Here is a 16265-nt window from a genome sequence, read left to right as displayed (position 1 = left end):
ATTGCAAAGGCCCTTTTACAACATACTAATTTAGACCCTGAAAACCCAGAAGGTAAGCAATTCCTGATGACATACTTCTTTTCCCAGAGCTACCCTGACATTTTAAAGCCAAATTCTGACATTTGGAGAGGGAACCCCTACCTCCACAGGAAGGAGTCTTAGCACTGACCTGGAAAGTATAGCATCAGAGAGATGATGAGGCCTGCAGACAAAAGTACCATATGCTGGCAAAGGCTGTGTGACCATCCCCAGACACTGCCCAGGCTTCCTGGGCTTCTAAGGCTCAGGGACCACCAGGGTCCTGCTACAAAAGTGATCAACAAGGTCATTGGATGAAGGCTTAACCTAACCCTTACAAGCCAAAAGGGCCATGATCTAGGTGCCATGAGGAGGGTTATTGGGCTATCAATTGCCCTGTGCGACTCAGGACAGAGGGACATCACTCTCAGGTAGCCCTCCAGCTGATGATCTAGGTTTGCCTATTGAAGACTGAAGAGGCCTGAGCTCCCTTGATCCGACTGCTTCCATCACCACCAGAGAACCGAGGTAGTCATCATGGTATCTGGGCAGCCCATCTCCTTCCTCTTGGACACTGGGGCCACTTACTCAGTCCCGGTGGAGTTTTGGGAACCCACTCTCCTTCTTGTTCCACTGTTGTCATGATAGGAGGGCAACCTTACCTTCCTCACCAAACACCACAACTTAGTTGCATTTTTAGGGGTGTTCCTCTCACCCTTCCTGTTTGTTAGTACCAGTGTGTCCTGTCCCCTTATTGGGAAGGACACTGGGGCCACTTACTCAGTCCCGGTGGAGTTTTGGGAACCCACTCTCCTTCTTGTTCCACTGTTGTCATGATAGGAGGGCAACCTTACCTTCCTCACCAAACACCACAACTTAGTTGCATTTTTAGGGGTGTTCCTCTCACCCTTCCTGTTTGTTAGTACCAGTGTGTCCTGTCCCCTTATTGGGAAGGGACCTTCTAACTAAGTGGGAAGCCTCTACTTCATTTGCTCCCCTCACTTGTCTAAACCCAACCTTGCCAACAGACCCTCTCCTCCTCCTAGCCACTCAACCTTCTAAATCTAGCATGTTGTTCCCTTTGTCAGCTTCTCAGTAGACCCCCAAGTCTGCGATGATTAGAACCCCTCTGTTGCTAATCATCATTCTCCTGTTGAGAAAGAGGAACACTCCTCCACTGCTGGTGGGATTGCAAGTTGGTAATAAGGACACATGATTCACTATGTTCATAGAAGCCTTATTTATAATAGCCAGAAGCTGGAGAGAACTCAGATGATGTCTTTCCAAAGAGGAATGGATACAGAAAATTGGTATAATTATGCAATTGGATACTACTCAGCTACTAAAAAGAATGAATTTATGAAATTGTTAGGCAAATGGATGGAACTAGAAAGTGCCATCCTGACTAAGGTAAACCAGTCACAAAAGAATACACACAGTATGCACTCACTGATAAGTGGGTATTAGCTCAAACGCTCAAAAAGACTGTCCTACCTGGGGATTCATCCTATAATGTCACCAAACACTGACACTATTGTGGATGCCAAAAAGTGCTTGCTGAAAGGAGCCTGATATGGCTGTCTCCTGAGGGACCCTTTCAGAGCCTTATAGATAGAGGCTGATGCTAGCAGCCAACCATTGTTCTGAGCGTGGGGTCCCAAGGGAGAAGCTAGATGGAGGATTGGAGGAGCTGAAGGGGTTTGCCTTCTCGTGGGAAGAACGCCAATGACTGCCAATCAGACCTCCAAGGGCTCCAGGGACTAAGCCATCAACCAAGGGTTATGAATGGTTCCAAGTGAAATTGTGGTAGAGGAATGACTTGTTAGGCATCAATGGGAGGAAAGGTCCTTGGTCCTATGAAGGTTTAATAGATGCCCCAGCATGGTGAAATGGAGAAGGGGTAGGTGGGAGTGGGTTGGGTTGAGGGGCAGCTTCTCAGAGGCAGCAGGAGGGAGGATGGATTGAGGGATTTCTCGGAGGGCAGAAACAAGGGAAGGATATATCATTTGAAATGTAAATGAAGAATATATTTAATAAAAAATGAAAAGAAAATATCATCCTGACTGGAATAACCCACACCTAAAGGGACATTCAAAGTATGTACTCACTGATAAGTGGATATTTACCAAAATGTAAAGAATCCCCAAGATACAACCCACAGTCCATAAGAAGTTTAACAATACTGAAGGCCCAAGAGAGCATGCTTCAACCTTGTTTAGAAAGGGGAACCCAGCTGGGCAGTGGTGGCACAAGCTTTTAATCCCAGCACGTGGGAGCTTGGGAGACAGAGGAAGGAGGATTTCTGAGTTTGAGGCCAGCCTGGTTTACAGAGTGAGTTCCAGGATAGCCAGAGCTACACAGAGAAACCCTATCTTGAAAAACCAAAAAAAAAAAAAAAAAAAGAAAGAAAGAAAGAAAGAAAGGAAGAAAGAAAAAAAAAGGAAAAGAAAAGAAAAAAAGAAAAGAAAAGAAAAAAGAAAGGGGAACACAATAATCCCAGGAGGCAGAGGAATGGAGGGACCTGGATGGAGAGGGGAGGGGGAATGGAGCAGGATCAGGTGTGAGGGGAGACAGGAGAGAAGCCCAGAGGGCCTGAAAAATGAATGGATATATGCAGTTGTAGGGGTGGGGTAGGGTAGGGTAAGGGGAACCTCTAGAAATTCCCATAGACCTCCTCCTAGCCCCTCAGCCTACTAAATCTAACATGCTGTTCCCTTTGCCAGCTTTTCAGTAGACCCCCAAGTCTGTGATGATTAGAACCCCTCTGTTGCTAATCATCTTTCTCCTGTGGAGAAACAGGAACACTCCTCGACTGCTGGTGGGATTGAAAGTTGGTAATAAGGAAACTTGATCCACTATGTTCATAGAAGCCTTAGTTAGACCCCAGGGAAACAAATAACCCTATTAAAAAATGGGGTACAGATCTAAACAAAGAATTTTCACCTGAAGAAATTCAGATGGCCGAGAGGCACCTTAAGAAGTGCTCAACATCATTAGTCATTAGGGAAATGCAAATCAAAACAACCTTGAGATTTCACCTTACACCAGTCAGAATGGCTAAGGTCAAAAACTCAGGAGACAGCAGGTGTTGGTGAGGATGTGGAGAAAGAGGGACACTCCTCCACTGCTGGTGGGATTGGAAGATGGTACAACCACTGTGGAAATCAGTCTGGAGGTTCCTCAGAAAACTGGATATGACACTTCCCAAGGACCCTGCTATATCTCTCCTGGGCATATTCCCAAAGGATTCCCCGGCATGCAATAAAGACACATGCTCCATTATGTTCATAGCAGCCTTATTTATAATAGCCAGAAGTTGGAAAGAACCCAGATGTTCCTCAAAGGAGGAATGGATACAGAAAATGTGGTATATTTACACAATAGAATACTACTCAGCAATTAGAAACAATGAATTCACAAAATTTTTAGGCAAATGGTTTGATCTGGAAAATATCATCCTAAGTGAAATAACCCAATCACAAAAGAATACACATGGAATGCTATCTCTGATAAGTGAATATTAATTATCCCAGAAGCTCTGAATACCCAAGGCACAAATGACACCCATGAAGAAGTATGAAGAGGGTCCTGAACCTGGAAAGGGTTGATCTAGCGTTTGAGGGGAATATAAGGACAGAGAAAAAGGAGGGAGGTGTTTGGAGAATGGGTGGAGAGAAGAAGATTTATGGGACATATGGGGAGGGGAGATCTGGGAAAGGGGAAATCATTTGGAATGTAAACAAAGAATATGGAAAATAAAAATTTAAAAAAAAAAAGAAGAAAAGAAAATATCATCCTGACTGGGATAACCCACACCTAAAGGGACATTCAAAGTATGTACTCACTGATAAGTGGATATTAACCAAAATGTAAAGAATCCCCAAGATACAACACACAGTCCATAAGAAGTTTAACAATACTGAAGGCCCAAGAGAGCATGCTTCAACCGTGTTTAGAAAGGGGAACACAGCCAGGTGATGGTGGCACCTTTAATCCCAGCACTTGGGAGGCAAAGGCAGGAGTATTTCTGAGTTCGAGGCCAGCCTGGTCTGCAGAGTGAGTTCCAGGACAGCCAGAGCTACACAGAGAAACCTTATCTCAAAAAACCATAAAAAAGAAAAAAAAAAGAAAAAGAAAAAGAAAAAAGAAAAGAAAAGAAAAGAAAAGAAAAGAAAAAGAAAAAGGGGAATACAATAATCCCAGGAGGCAGAGGAATGGAGGGATCTGGGTGGAGAGGGGACGGGGAATGGAGCAGGATCAGGTATGAGGGGAGACAGGAGAGAAGCCCAAAGGGCCAGAAAAATGAATGGAAATATGCAGCTGTGGGGGTGGGGTAGGGTAAGGGGAACCTCTAGAAATTCCCATAGACCTGGGATGTGAGAGGCTTGTAGGATTCAATGAGGATGCCCTTATTCAAAATGCCCAAGAGTGGGGAGATGTACCCTTTATTTGTAAAAGCCAGAAACAGAAAACAACCAGGATGGACTTCAACTGAAAAATGGATTAGGAAAATGTGGCATATTTACAAACTGAAATATCATTCAGCTATTAAAAACAAGGAAACCATGAAATTTGAAGGAAAATGAACGGGATTTAAAATTTTTATTCTGAGTGTGGCTGCTATCCATGCCAGCTTTTCTTAAGAGAAAACTTGAAAACCTGAGAATTTCATGAAGTTGTTGTTTTTAATAGCTGTGTAGTATTCCATTGTGTAAATATACCATTTTTTTTTTTGTATCCACTCCTCTTTTGAAGGACATCTGGTTTCTTTCCGGCTTCTGGCTATTATAAATTAGGCAGCTATAAACATAGTGGAGCATGTGTCCTTATTACATGTTGGAGCATCTTCTGGGTATATGCCCAGGAATGATATAGCTGGGTCCTCAGGTAGTTAGTACTATGTCTAATTTTCCGAGGAAGCTCCAAACTGATTTTCAGATTGGTTGTTCCAACTTGCAATACCACCAGCAATGGAGGCGTGTTTCTCTTTCTCTGCATCCTTGACATCTGCTGTCCCCTGAGTTTTTCATCTTAGCCATTGTGACTGGTATGAGGTGGAATCTCAGGATCATTTTGATTTGCATTTCCCTGATAACTAAGGATGTTGAACATTTCTTTATGTGCTTTACAGCCATTCGAGTTTCCTCATTCAAGAATTCTGTTTCATTTTGTACCCCATTTTTAATAAGGTTATTTGACTCTGTAGAGTCTCACTTCTTAAGCTCTTTGTATACATCAGATATTAGCCCTCTATCAGATGTATGTATCAGGATTGGTAAAAATCTTTTCCCAATCTGTTGGCTTTTGTTTTTTCCTATTGACAGTGTCCTTTGCCTTACAGGAACTTTGCAATTTTATGAGGTCCCATTCTTCGATTCTTGTTCTTAGAGCATAAGCCATTGGTGCTCTTCTGTTCAGGAAATTTTCCCCTCTGCCAACATATTCAAGGCTCTTCCCCACTTTCTCCTCTATAAGCTTCAATGTATCAGGATTCATGTGAAGGTCCTCGATCCACTTAGACTTGAGCTTTGCACAAGGAGATCAGAATGGGTCTATTTGCATTTTCTACATGCTGACTTCCAGTTGATCCAGGCCATTTGTTAAAAATGCTGTCTTTTTTCCACTGGATGCCTTTTAGCTCCTTTGTCTAAGATCAAGTGTCCATAGGTGTGTGGGTTCATTTCTGGGTCTTCAGTTCTGTCCTTTGTTATACCTTCCTGTCTCTGTATCAATACCATGCAATTTTTATCATTATTGCTCTGTAATACAGCTTGAGGTCAGGGATGGTTGTTTCCCCAGAAGTTCTTTTATTGTTGAAAAAAGTTTTCACTATCCTGTGCTTTTTGTTATTCTGAATGAATTTGCAAATTTCTCTTTCTAACTCTATGAAGAATTGAGTTGGGGTTTTGGTGGGGATTGCACTGAATCTGTAGATCTCTTTCAGTAAGATGGCTAGTCTTACTATATTGATCCTGCAAATCCACGAGCACGTGAGATCTTTCCATCTTCTGAGATCTTCTTTGAAGTTCTCCAGAGACTTGAAGTTCTTATCACACAGATCTTTCACTTGCTTGGTTAGAGTCACACCAAGGTATTTTATTTTATTTGTGACTATTGTGAAGGCTGTCAGTTCCCAATTTAGTTTTTTCAATTCCATATTTTCTTTATTCACATTTCAAGTGTTATCCCCTTTCCATTTTTTATCATCACTGCCCAGCTTGTGTGCAGGATTATGTACCACATGGCCAGACCTTCTAAAGAACATTTACATAAACATTTCTTTCATGTTTCAAGAGATGGAAATAACTGTGCAAGGTTAAGTACAAAAGTACACAAGACAGCAGACACGAGAAAATCTATGTATGAGATTTTAACCCACCCAAAGCTTTAATATATTTGAAAAGTAGAATTCATGAACTAACATCTATTGTCCTTCTAGAGTCCTGTCAAGTTTAATAGAAGTGGGTTTAACCTGTTAGATTATAACACTAACACCAGTATCACTGAACTGATATTTACAAAAAAGTAATATTTTTCAATAAATTAATGTCAATGCAACACCCAAGTCAGCTATAATAGTAGCTGTTTGGTGAACAAGGACCCAACATCAGAACAAGTCTATAAAGTCCAAATTGATATTTTCCAAACTGTAAGCATCCCACACATTGAAGATGTGAAACCCAAACCTGTTCCTCTTTGTGTGTGGGTTTGCAATCATACTGAGCATCAAGATTTCAAAAAACTTCTTGTTGCTTCGAAGTCTTGTAAATTTCTTTATCAATGGAACTATAGCCAACTTCATCTTCACTCTTAATACCCATTAACTTCCTAAATTTGGCATTTTGGTTCTTGTTTCCAAAATTCTTTTTTTTTTTAAGATTTCAGCAGACTCAGCGGCGGCAGCAGTAGCTGGTCCAGCTGAAGGGCCATCAGCGGTGGAACCACGGCGACATAGGGTCCAGTTAGGCCCTGCGCCCACGACCACTGACCCTCACTGACCAGCCGGGCGGCAAGCAGCTGCGGTTCTGCGGAGCCTTTTGCTGCACGGAAGCCACTTCAGAACTCGGCTTCCCGCCAGTCAGGAGAGACTCACCTCCATCTTGATTCCGGGCTCCAGAGATCGGACAGACTGAGGTACACAAACATAATCCTAGGCCCAACACCGCAGGGGTCTGAGCCTGACGGGCGTTGGCCTGCACCCAGGCCCTGGGCTGTTCGAGTGGCCATCGGGGCGCCAACCCAGCCAGGAGTTTTTTTTTGCCCTGGCCGGCGCACGCGCCGCCATTTTGCCTACAGGACCCAGAGTGCTCGGGAGGGCAGAGACGGCTAACAAGCGTAGCCTGAGGCTAACAAAACGGGGGTCTAGGCCCCAAAAGGCACAGGACTGACCCCAAGAACAGGGCGGCTTGGTGGGCCATCTGTGTGTCAACCCGCCCAGGAGGTTATTAGCACAACAGACTCTCCCGGTGCTTTCGGGGAGCACGGACGCGCACGCCCGCCATCCGGGTCACCTGGCAGACCCAATTAACAGTCATAGCCCTAGGGGAACTTTGCTCGGACCTTGGCCTCCCAGGCTTTTGCCTGGACTCACGGCCTGGGCGACAAGGCTAACCTAGTGTGCGCCAGCACGGTTGGGGAAATCGGCTGCCCAGCGGAGTGAGCAGAACACAGGGGAGGTCACAGCAGCATACACCTTCGGAGCTCCCTGGGGGTGCACACGGGTTCCATCTGGTCCACAGACACAATCTGGGGCAAGGCCTCAGGCAGAAGCCCTCAGGTCAACTCTCTCCGCTTCAGATCAGCCTGGGCGGCCGCACCATATCTCCAGGTCCCTCAAGAGGCTAGTGGGGGCTTCCGGGCGGCCAGCTGGGAGAAGTCGGTGTGCTCCAATAAATCCTGCAGGCCCCAGCAGGAGCCTTCAGGTGCCTGCTTCGGGATCTGAACAGCCTGGACAGCAGCACCCTGTCTACAGGCAGTGCAGGGTGTAAGCTGTGCACCAGAGGCCAACGGGGAAGGGGCAGCTTGCACTGGTGAGTCCAGCACTGACAAGACCAAGTAACACCAGTGAGAGCTAGATGGCAAAAGGCAAACGAAGGAACGTCACTAACAGAAATCAAGGCAATATGGCAACATCTGAACCCAATTCTCCTCTACCAGCATGTCCTGGATACCCCATCACACCAGCAAAACAAGATTTGGATTTAAAATCACTGGTCATGATGCTGGTACAGGAACACATGAAGGACATACTTAAAGAAATTCAGGAGAAAATGGATCAAAAGTTAGAAGCCCTTGCAAGGGAAACACAAAAATCATTGAAAGAAATCCAGGAGAATACAAAAGCCAACAAGGAGGAAATGCAAAAAACACTTAAAGAAATACAGGAGAACTTTGGTCAACAGGCTGAGGTCATGAAAGACGAAACACAAAAATCTCTTAAAGAAATACAGGAGAACTTTGGTCAACAGGCTGAGGTCATGAAAGAAAAAACACAAAAATCTCTTAAAGAATTACAGGAAAGCACAAACAAGCAAGTGAAGGAGCTAAGCAAAACCATCCAGGATCTAAAATCAGAAGGAGAAACAACTAAGAAAACTCAAAAGGAGACAACTTTGGAGATAGAAAGCCTTGGAAAGAAATAAGGGGACAGAGATGCAAATATCAACAACAGAATACAAGAAATAGAAGAAAGAATCTCAGATGCTGAAGATTCCATAGAAACCATGGACTCAACAGTTAAAGAAAATGCAAAATGCAAAAAGCTTGTAACCCAAAATATCCAGGAAATCCAGGACACAATGAGAAGACCAAACCTAAGGATTATAGGCATAGATGAAAGTGAAGATTTACAACTTAAAGGGCCAGCAAATATCTTCAATAAAATTATGGAAGAAAACTTCCCTAACCTAAAGAGAGAGATGCCCATGAATATACAAGAAGCCTACAGAACTCCAAACAGACTGGACCAGAACAGAAATACTTCCCGTCACATAATAATCAAAACAACAAATGTTCTAAACAAAGAAAGAATATTAAAGGCAGTAAGAGAAAAAGGCCAAGTAACATATAAAGGAAGACCTATCAGAATCACAGCAGACTTTTCACCTGAGACTATGAAGGCTAGAAGGTCCTGGGCAGCTCTCATGCAGACTCTAAGAGAACACAAATGCCAACCGAAACTACTATATCCAGCAAAACTCTCAATCACCATAGATGGAGAAACTAAGATATTTCACGACAAAACCAAGTTTACCCAATATCTATCCACAAACCCAGCCCTAAAAAGGATAATAGGAGGACAACACCAATACAAGGAGGGAAACTTCACCCTGAAAAAAGCAAGATAGTAACCTTTCATCAAACCCAAAAGAAGTTAAGCAATCAAATTTAAAAAATAACGTCAAAAATGATAGGAAGTAACAATCACTATTCCTTAATATCTCTTAACATCAATGGACTCAATGCCCCAATAAAAAGACACAGACTAACTGACTGGATACGTAAACAGGACCCTACATTTTGCTGCTTACAGGAAACACACCTCAGGGTCAAAGACAAACACTACCTTAGAGTAAAAGGCTGGAAGACAATTTTACAAGCCAATGGTCTCAGGAAACAAGCTGGAGTAGCCATTTTAATATCAGATAAAATTGACTTTCAAACCAAAGTCATCAAAAGAGACTCTGAGGGACACTTCTTGCAGGTCAAAGGAAAAATACAACAAGAAGAACTCTCAATCCTGAACATCTATGCTCCAAATGCAAGGGCACCCTCTTTCATAAAAGAAACTTTATTAAAACTCAAAGCACACATTGCACCTAACACAATAATTGTGGGTGACTTCAACACCGCACTTTCCTCAATGGACCGATCAGGAAAACAGAAATTAAACAAGGACACAATGAAACTAATTGAAGCTTTGGACCAATTAGATTTAACTGATATATATAGAACATTCTATCCTAAAACAAAAGAATATACCTTTTTTTCAGCACCTCATGGTACCTTCTCCAAAATCGACCATATAATTGGTCACAAGACAGACCTCAACAAATATAAGAAGATCGAACTAATCCCATGCCTCCTATCTGATCACTATGGAGTAAAAGTGGTCTTCAATAGCAACAGAAACAATAGAAAACCCACATACACGTAGAAATTGAACAATACTCTACTCAATGATACCTTGGTCAAGGAAGAAATAAAGAAAGAAATTAAAGACTTTTTAGAACACAATGAAAATTAAAACACAACATACCCAAATCTATGGGACACAATGAAAGCAGTGCTAAGAGGAAAACTCATAGCCCTGAGTGCCTCCAAAAAGAAAATGGAGAGAGCATACATTACCAACTTAATGACACACCTGAAAGCCCTAGAACAAAAAGAAGCTATTTCACCCAGGAGGAGTAGAAGGCAGGAAATCATCAAACTCAGGGCCGAAATCAATCAAGTAGAAACAAAGAGAACCATACAAAAAATCAACAAAACCAGGAGCTGGTTCTTTGAGAAAATCAACAAGATAGATAAACCCTTAGCCAGACTGACCAAAGGGCACAGAGAAAGTATCCAAATTAACAAACTTAGAAATGAAAAGGGAGACATAACAACAGAAACTGAGGAAATCCAAAAAATCATCAGATCCTACTACAAGAGCCTGTACTCAACACAACTGGAGAATCTGGAGGAAATGGACAATTTCCTTGACAGATACCAAATACCAAAATTAAATCAGGACCAACTAGACCATCTGAACAGTCCCATAAAGCCTAAAGAAATAGAAGGAGTCATAGAAAGTCTTCCAACCAAAAAAAGCACAGGACCAGATGGTTTCAGTGCAGAATTCTACCAGACCTTCAAAGAAGAGTTAACACCAATACTCTTCAAACTATTCCACAAAATAGAAACAGAAGGAACACTACCCAATTCCTTCTACGAAGCCACAATTACGCTGATACCAAAGCCACACAAAGATCCAACAAAGAAAGAGAACTTCAGACCAATTTCCCTTATGAACATCGATGCAAAAATACTCAATAAAATTCTTGCCAACCGAATCCAAGAACACATCAAAACGATCATCCACCATGATCAAGTAGGCTTTATCCCGGGAATGCAGGGTTGGTTCAATATACGGAAATCCATCAATACAATCCACTACATAAACAAACTCAAAGAACAAAACCACATGGTCATTTCATTGGATGCTGAAAAAGCATTTGACAAAATTCAGCATCCTTTCATGCTTACAGTCTTGGAGAGAACAGGAATTCAAGGTCCATACCTAAACATAGTAAAAGCAATATACAGCAATCCGGTAGCCAGCATCAAACTAAATGGAGAGAAACTTGAAGCAATCCCACTGAAATCAGGGACCAGACAAGGCTGCCCCCTTTCTCCTTATCTTTTCAATATTGTACTTGAGGTACTAGCTCGGGCAATTCGACAACATAAGGAGGTCAAAGGGATACAAATTGGAAAGGAGGAAGTCAAACTATCATTATTTGCAGACAACATGATAGTCTACCTAAGTGACCCAAAGAACTCCACTAGAGAGCTCCTACAGCTGATAAACAACTTCAGCAAAGTGGCAGGTTATAAAATCAACTCAAGCAAATCAGTGGCCTTCCTATACTCAAAGGATAAGCAGGCTGAGAAAGAAATTAGGGAAATGACCCCCTTCACAATAGCCACAAACAGTATAAAGTATCTTGGGGTGACTCTTACCAAACATGTGAAAGATCTGTGTGACAAGAACTTCAAGACTCTGAAGAAGGAAATGGAAGAAGACCTCAAAAAATGGGAAAACCTCCCATGCTCATGGATCGGTAGAATCAATATAGTTAAAATGGCCATTTTGCCTAAAGCACTATACAGATTCAATGCAATGCCCATTAAAATCCCAACTCAATTCTTCACAGAGTTAGAAAGAGCAATTATCAAATTCATCTGGAACAACAAAAAACCCAGGATAGCTAAAACTATTCTCAGCAACAAAAGAAAATCTGGGGGAATCAGTATCCCTGACCTCAAGCAATACTACAGAGCAATAGTGTTAAAAACTGCATGGTATTGGTACAGTGACAGGCAGGAGGATCAATGGAACAGGATTGAAGATCCAGAAATGAACCCACACACCTATGGCCACTTGATCCTCGACAAAGAGGCTGAAAACATCCAATGGAAAAAAGATAGCCTTTTCAACAAATGGTGCTGGTTCAACTGGAGGTCAGCATGCAGAAGAATGCAAATTGATCCATCCTTGTCTCCTTGTACTAAGCTCAAATCCAAATGGATCAAGGACCTCCACATAAAGCCAGACACTCTGAAGCTAATAGAAAAGAAACTGGGGAAGACCCTTGAGGACATCGGTACAGGGAGAAAGTTTCTGAACAGAACACCAATAGCGTATGCTCTAAGAGCAAGAATTGACAAATGGGACCTCATAAGGTTACAGAGTTTCTGTAAGGCAAAGGACACCATCAAGAGGACAGATCGGCAACCAACAAATTGGGAAAAGATCTTCACCAATCCTACATCAGATAGAGGGCTAATATCCAATATATATAAAGAACTCAAGAAGTTAGACTCCAGAAAACCGAACAACCCTATTAAAAAATGGGGTACAGAGTTAAACAAAGAATTCTCACCTGAAGAACTTCGGATGGCGGAGAAGCATCTTAAAAAATGCTCAACTTCATTAGTCATTAGGGAAATGCAAATCAAAACAACCCTAAGATTTCATCTTACACCAGTTAGAATGGCTAAGATTAAAAATTCAGGAGACAGCAGGTGTTGGTGAGGGTGCGGAGAAAGAGGAACACTCCTCCACTGCTGGTGGGGTTGCAAATTGGTACAACCACTCTGGAAAGCAGTCTGGCAGTTCCTCCGAAAACTGGGCACCTCACTTCCAGAAGATCCTGCTATACCACTCCTGGGCATATACCCAGAGGATTCCCCACCATGTAATAAGGATACATGCTCTACTATGTTCATAGCAGCCCTATTTATAATTGCCAGATGCTGGAAAGAACCCAGGTATCCCTCAACAGAAGAGTGGATGCAAAAAATGTGGTATATCTACACAATGGAGTACTATTCAGCCATTAGAAACAATGAATTCATGAAATTCTTAGGCAAATGGATGGAGCTAGAGAACATCATACTAAGTGAGGTAACCCAGACTCAAAAGGTGAATCATGGTATGCACTCACTAATAAGTGGTTATTAACCTAGAAAACTGGAATACCCAAAACATAATCCACACATCAAATGAGATACAAGAAGAAAGCAGGAGTGGTCCCTGGTTCTGGAAAGACTCAGTGAAACAGTATTTGGCAAAACCAGAACGGGGAAGTGGGAAGGGGTGGGAGGGAGGACAGGGGAAGAGAAGGGGGCTTACGGGACTTTCGGGGAGTGGGGGGGGGGCTAGAAAAGGGGAAATCATTTGAAACGTAAATAAATTATATCGAATAAAAAAATAACAATAAAAAAAATGTTAACAAAAAAAAAAAAAGATTTCAGCAGACTGAGATTTGTTGCCTTCTTTCTGCCTTGCCAGAGCATTTTCCTCTTTTTCTCCTGCTCAGCAAATTTCACTGGATTCACAGCTGCTGGGTTATAGTAGCTGGGCACTGCTATACCTGTCTCTGCCAAGGCTATACCTTCCAGGGTCACTATTTTGGTGGCCATAGCTATCTGAGGAGTAACCTGGGTAACCTGGGTCCCTGATTTCAACAGTGCCTCCAGTTGCTGCAGCCACTGCAGCCATTTCTTGTTGTTTCTGATTTTTAACCGTTTCATTTTCTTGCTCTTATAGTTTCTTTGTCCTTTTTCATCTAGCTAATCTTCATGGGTGTCCATTGCTGTGTTTCTGCCTCTGAAGTGAGGTGGACTAGGTGTCTGGCTTAGGCTTCTGCTAAATCTTCTTGCTTTTTTGATCCTCTTCTATCTTGACTTCAACTGCTTGTTCTGCTCCTGGCTCTAGTCCTATGCCTGTGTCTGGATCTTGATCAGGATAAGGTTCTGATCCTTTTTTTTCTATCCCCGCTTCTAGATCTTGACTTCTTCCTGCCTCTATTTCTGGATTGAGATTGATTTTCCAATCTCTCTTTGACTAAGACTTCTTCCTTTCCCTGTTTCCACTGCTACGGTGTCTTTAACTTGATCTAACTTCTGCCCCATGATGACTTCCTTTCTTTGTGTTTGTGTCTGCCCTCACCATTGCCAGATGAATTTAATCATTGTCTTCCTTTGTCAGAAGAGTGATCTTTGTCATTGTGCTCCTCAGACTTGTGTCTCTTAGAGGCCTTGTCTTTGGATTCTTGTCTCTTTGCTTCTGCTCAGGCTCCTGTGCTTGCTTCCATCATTAACTAATTTTCGTTTTCTTTCTCTTGACCTTGACCTCAACTTTGAAAAATGATATTTCGAGGCTCCAGAAAAAATAGATATATTTGACTACTCTTTTTTTCTTTTCTCTATCTGGTGATGTCTTTTCTGGGCCTAATTTCATTCTGTATCAATAGCCACCATTGCTTTTGAGTCCCAGCTGCTAAAGTGGTGCTTCTGATTACCCACACTGAACAGTACTCCCTAATTTCTTTCTCAGCCCATTTGTCCTTTTAGTAGAGGAAGGCTATTGATTTGGTTGAGTTTATTATATATCGAGCCATCTTGATGAAGTTTATTATGAGGTTTAGGAGTTCTCTGATGGAATTTTAAGTAGACTATCATATCGTCTGCAAATAGTGATATTTTGGCTTCTTCCTTTCTAATTTGCATCCGTTTGACCTCCTTTTGTTGTCTAATTGCTCTGGCTAGGACTTCAAGTACTATATTGAATAGGTAGGAGGAGAGTAGGCAGCCTTGTCTACTCCCTGATTTTAGTGGGATTGCTTCTAGTTTCTCTCCATTTAGTTTGATGTTGGCTACTGGTTTGCTGTATATTCCCTTCACTATGTTTAGGTATGGGACTTGAATTCCTGCTGTTTCCAAGACTTTTACCATGAAGGAGTGGTGGATTTTGTCAAATGCTTTCTCAATATCTAATGAGATGATCGTGTGTTTTTTTATGAGAGACTTCAGTAACTGTAGGTGTTGGCAAATTAATAGCTTGTTCCAGATATTTAAATGGGACCTCATAACATTGCAAGGCTTCTGTAAGGCAAAGGACACTGCCAATAGGACAAAATGGCAGCCAACAGACTGGGAAAGATCTTTACCAATCTTACATCTGATAGAGGGCTGACATCAAATATATACAAAGAACTCAAGAAGTTACTCAAGACTCCAAAGAACCAAATAACCCTATTAAAAATGGGGAATAGAGCTAAACAGAGAATTCTCAACTGAGGAAACTCGAATGGCTGAGAAGCACCTACCTAAAGTCATCATGGAACATCCTTAGTCATCAGGGAAATGCAAATCAAAACAACCACCAGACTCTACCTCACACCAGTCAGAATGGCTAAGATGAAAAACTCAGGGGCAGCAATATGCTAGCAAGGATGTGGAGAAGGAAGAATGCTCCTCCACTGTATTTTGCAATCCATTTGGATTGCAAGCTTGTACAATCACTCTGGAAATCAGTCTGGAGGTTCCTCAGAAAATTGGACATAGTACTACCTGAGGACCCAGCTATACCACTCCTGGACATATACCCAGAAGATGCTCCAACATATAATAAGGATTCATGCTCCACTATGTTCATTGCAGTCATATTTATTATAGCCAGAAGCTGAAAAGAACCCAGATGTCCTTTAACAGAGAAATGGATACAGAAAATGTGGTGTGGTATATTTACAGAATGAAATACTACTCAGCTATTAAAAACAACAACTTCATGAAATTCTCAGTTAAATGGATGGAACTTGAAAATAATATCCTGAGTGAGGTAACTCAATCAGTAAAGAACAAACACAGTTTGCACTCTCTGATAAGTGGATATTAGCCCAAAAGTTCAGAATGCCCAAGATTCAATTCACTGACCATATGAAACCTGGGAAGAAGGAAGACCAAAATATGGACGCTTCAGTGCTTTTTAGAAGGGAGAACAAAATACTCACAAGAGGAAATATTGAGACCAAGTATGGAGTACAGACTGAAGAAAAGGCCATCCAGAGCCTGCCCTACTTGGGGGTCCATCCCATATACAGCCACCAAATCAGGACACTATTGTGGATGCTGGGAAGTGCTTGCTGATGGAGGCCTGATATGGTTCTCTCCTGAGAGGCTCTGCCAGAGGCTGA

The 16265-nt window shown here is 42.2% G+C and overlaps 1 pseudogene; it reads right to left on the bottom strand.

Annotated features, from left to right (window-relative positions):
- Nucleotides 1-6636: 6636 nt before the first annotated feature.
- LOC127664841 (arginine/serine-rich coiled-coil protein 2-like) lies at nucleotides 6637-15408 on the bottom strand (annotated as a pseudogene).
- Nucleotides 15409-16265: the final 857 nt, after the last annotated feature.

The sequence above is a fragment of the Apodemus sylvaticus genome, chromosome 1, assembly GCF_947179515.1.
Source record: "Apodemus sylvaticus chromosome 1, mApoSyl1.1, whole genome shotgun sequence".
NCBI lineage: Eukaryota > Metazoa > Chordata > Mammalia > Rodentia > Muridae > Apodemus > Apodemus sylvaticus.
Note: the sequence above shows the minus strand (reverse complement) of the source record. Positions and strands in the feature narration are given on the sequence as shown.